Genomic DNA, 4,868 nt, shown 5'->3' on the forward strand with positions numbered 1-4,868 from the left:
GTGACAGGGGGCAGCGCCCCAACCCCCTGATCAGCCCTGCTCTGTGTGTGACAGGGGGTGGTGCGGCAACCTCCCCATCGCCCCTGCCTTGAGTGTGACAGGGGGCAGCGCCCCAACCCCCCAATCGGCCCTGCTCTGAGCCCAACCAGGGACTGCACCTAGGGATTGGGCCTGCCCTCTGCCACCTGGGAGCGGGCCTAAGCCAGCACGTCGTTATCTCCCGAGGGGTCCCAGACTGTGAGAGGGCACAAGTGAGGCTGAGGGACACCCCCCGCCACCACCAGTGCACAAATTTTTGTGCACTGGGCCTCTAGTCATCAATAAATCAACAAACGACAAGTGTCCACAAGGATGTGGAGAAAAGGGAACCTTTGTGCACTGTTGGTGGGAATGCAGACTGGTGCAGCCACTGTGGAAAGCAGTATGCAGTTACTTCAAAAAATTAAAAATGGAACTGCCTTATGCCCTAGCAATTTCACTTCTGAGAATATATCCAAAGAAACCTGAAACACTAATTTGGAAGAATATATGCAGCCCTATGATCATTGCAGTGTAAGATTTGGAAGCAGCCCAAGAGCCTATCAGTAAATGAGTGGATAAAAAGCTGTTGTACATTTACACAATGGGATACTACTCAGCCATAGAAGAAAATCTTACCTTTTGTGACAGCATGGATGGACCTGGAGAGTATTCTGCTAAGTGAAATTAGCCGGTCAGAGAAAGACAATTCCCATATGATTTCGTTTATAAATTGAATCTAATGAACAAAATAAACTAATGAAGTTGAGACTCATGGATACAGAGAACAGACTGACAATGTCAGAGGGGAGGTAGTTGAGAGCTGGGTGAGAAAGAGGAAGGGATTAAGCAAAGAAAAAAAAGGACTCGTGGACAAGGACAACAATATGGTGATTACCAGAGGGAAGGGTGTAGGGGATAGCATAATAAGGTAAAGGGGGGGATAAATAGTAATGGAAGGAAACTTGACTTGGGGTGGTAAATACACTACAATATACAGATGATATATTGTAGAATTGTATACCTGAAACCTATATAATTTATTAACCAATGTCACCCCAATAAATATATTCAAACAATAGAGATAAAGTTTAAAAATAAAATAAAAAGAATAATCTCTAAATAAGTTTTAATGGGTAAGATTCAATATGGCATACAGTATTGCTACCCACAATCCTTTGGCAAGAACTAGTCACATGGCTCCAATTTAAATTCAAGGGAGAGTAAGAAATGTGATATTCCTATGACATCATAAAGAGAAAATATGACTAGTCATTAACACATTATACATATAGTTGTTTTAAAATGTGTGTTTAGTAATTAAAATATCTGAAGTTGCTCAGATCTATCCCTGGTCTCTGTAATATCTGTCCAATCTTGCATATAATGACTTATTTTCTTAATTTTCTGTTAACTTTATTTCTACTTATCACCTTTCAAGATTATGTGTGAAACCCTGGCCTGTGTGGCTTAGTGGTTGGAGTGTCAGCCCATGAACCGAAGTTTCTCAGGTTCAATACCTGGTCAAGGGCAAATAGCTGGATTGCAGGTTTGATAGCCATCCCTGGTCAGGGTGGGTGTGGGAGACAAACAATCGATGTGTCTCTCTCATATCGATTTTCTCTCTCTATCTTTCTCCCCCTACTCCCTTCCCTTCTACTCTATCTAAAATAAAATGGAAAAAATATCCTCTGGTGAGGATTAACAACAACAACAAAAGAGATTATGTGTGAGGATTTCCTACAATCTTAGTTAAATTTGTTATGGAGATTTTTGAGGGGGCTTTTTGCTTTATTTATTTTTTTATTTCTATATGGCTACTAGAAACACTATCATAGTATTTACTGTCCTTGTTGAAATCTTGCATTCAAAAATTGATCTGAGAGCTCCTGTGTGTACTTTTTAAAACATACATATTTTCATTTAAGTAAAGTTGGTACATAATCTTATATTGGTTATATTAGTTTCAGGTATACAATATAGTGATTCAACATTTTGTATCATACAATGTGATCACCCTGTGGCAGGATAGTAAGAAGCTAGGAAAATTCCTGGGCAAGTGGAATGGGGAAACTGAGACAAGAAAATTAAACAAAGTCAAAAAGTTTGGGCAGCTTGCAGCCAGCTTGTCAATTACAAGACCTTATCTCCCATAACCAAGGACACAAGAGCAAATGGTTTATACCTCTCCTTCCTAACCACAGAATACATAGCTTAAATCACCCTGGCCTGGGAAAACAGAACAAAGACCCAATTAATGCCATTTATGCCAGTGAAACCCAAGGACAGATGAAGTTGGGGAAGAAATAACAAAACTCCCAATAAAGCCAGACAGACCTAAGAGAAAACTAAAACAGACCAAACCAAAAAGTAATCCAAAACTTTCCTATACACTCATTTTTTTATGCATTCGAGTATTAAAAATGCACCCTTTCCCTAACCGGTTTGGCTCAGTGGATAGAGCGTCGGCCTGCAGACTCAAGGGTCCCAGTTTTGATTCCCGTTAAGGCAGCAGTTCTCAACCTGTGGGTCGCGACCCCTTTGGGAGTTGAATGACCCTTTCACAGGGGTCGCCTAAATACATTCTACATATCAGATATTTACATTACGATTCATAACAGTAGCAAAATTACAGTTATGAGATCCTCATCAGAGGACTGTTTAGCCATGCCAGAAATCCTGACCTCTGGAAACTGAGCTAATAAATTTATGTTCTTTTAAGCTGCAAAATTTGTGCTCATTGGCTAGATTGCAGGAAAATAATATAATGTCCTTTTAAAATTTTTTGATGCTATTTAATCATACATATATTTTACAAAACACTAAATATAGTTATGCTTATTTTTCTTTTAAAGCAGTCTACATTTTATTTGATTGCCTTATTTTCTTTTTGCTGGCCCTTTCCTCCTACAGTTCTTTATTAATCTATATCAACCCTAATCCAAGAGGAATTCTAAATTATTATTTTTAAAACCTGTGTTATGTTGTACACTGTGGATATAATATACTCAGTAATCCTTCTGTTATTGGACATTTGCTTTGTTTCTGATTTTTTGCCGGCATGCACAATGCTGCAATATCTATAATAAAAAAGGGTAATATGCTAATTAGACCGGACATCCTTCCGGACAAAGCCGGGGCAAGAGGGAAGCAGCCTGGTTCCTCAGTGCCTGCCAGCGGCCAGAGGAGGGAAGCCCGGGTCCTGGGTGCCTGAGGGAAGCCAGTGCCGCCAGCAGGGGGAAGGAAGGCCTACTCTTGCACGAATTTTCGTGCATCGGGCCTCTAGTATATTTATATATGTGTAATTTCCATACATTCTGACTTTATTTTTATTTGTTGGTTTCAAAAAACTGGAATTGTTGGGTCAAAAAGTGCATGCATTTTAACTTAATACATATTTTTAGATGGTTCTCAAAAATGACTGCAGCACTTTATATTACTACCAGCAATTTATAAGATTAAGCATTTATCAAGATGTCTGATAGGAACTGGTGATATCGCTCTTTCAATTTTTGCTAGTGAGACAAAAAGAGAAAATTTTGTTATTTTAACTTACATTTTCCAACACTTTACTCAGTTTGGGAATCTTTTCATGTGTTCTTCTAGCCATTTAGATTTTTTTCATCTACAATATCTTAAGTTTTATAATTTGTTAACTTTTCTATAAAATGAAGTTTTTCCTAGTGGATCTCTAAGACTCACTTTTTACAGATATTAAATATTTGTCATCTGCATTACATTTATATTTTTCCAAATTCAGTGTTTTTTATTATAACATTTGCCACACAACTGTTTTAATCTTTTTTTAATCTTTATTGTTGAAATTATTACATATGTCCACTTTTCCCCCCATTGATCCCTTAAATATGTAGTTTAGGAAGCTTCTAAATTCTGATATTGCTTAAGAAATCGCTTTACCATCTCTCCCAGCTTATACATGTGTGTTTTTATATTGATTTTTAAGACTAATATTGGGATCTTTACTTAATCTATAATTTATTTGAAAATGGCATATTTTTTTTTAAAAAAGCTTCAGTACAATGTTAAATAATACTGACAAGCTTTGCCCTCTCTATGCCAGCACTAGTGATATCACTAAAAAGTTTAACCTCTGCTATTTTATTAGAATTATTATTAGGAATGGCTACTCTACTTTTTCAAACTCTATTTCCACAATATACAGAAGTTTATACAGGGATGGATATCAGACTTGATAACATGTTATGATATGGATCATCACTTGTATGACCAAGGGAAGGTAGGACAGGCATATTTGATCTAAGTGAATTGTTCTATCCTATATAATAAAAGCCTAATATGCAAATTAACCAAATGGCAGAATGACCAGTGGAATGACCAGTTGCTATGACACGCACTGACCACCAGGGGGCAGATGCTCAATGCAGGAGCTGCCCCTAGCCCGTAGGCCCCAGGCCAGCCAAGGTGGGTGCCCCTCCAATTGCCCCACTGGTCACCCCACAGATTAGCCCTGACCGCCAGCCAGGTCTAGGGACCCTAGTCTACACTAATAAAAGAGAAACATGATAATTAGCGTACGACCGCTACCCTTCCCATTGGCTAATCAGCATATCCTTATGCAAATTAACTGTCAGCCAAGATGGTGGCTGGCAGCCATGCACTGAAGCGAACAGGGAGGCTTGCTTGCTCCAGTGACGGCTGACTCTAACGTTCCCCGCCTGAGTTGCCGGCCTCTCAGCTGCAACTCTAAGCAACTATGTTGCAAATAAGAAGCTAAACAAAACCCCAGAAACCTGCGTTAGTCAGCCAGGTTCAGCCAGCCGGACCACAACATTGTATCAAATACAGAAGGAAAAACAAAGGCCAGAAAC

This window comes from Myotis brandtii, unplaced genomic scaffold, assembly GCF_000412655.1.
Source record: "Myotis brandtii unplaced genomic scaffold, ASM41265v1 scaffold259, whole genome shotgun sequence".
In the NCBI taxonomy this organism is placed as follows: domain Eukaryota; kingdom Metazoa; phylum Chordata; class Mammalia; order Chiroptera; family Vespertilionidae; genus Myotis; species Myotis brandtii.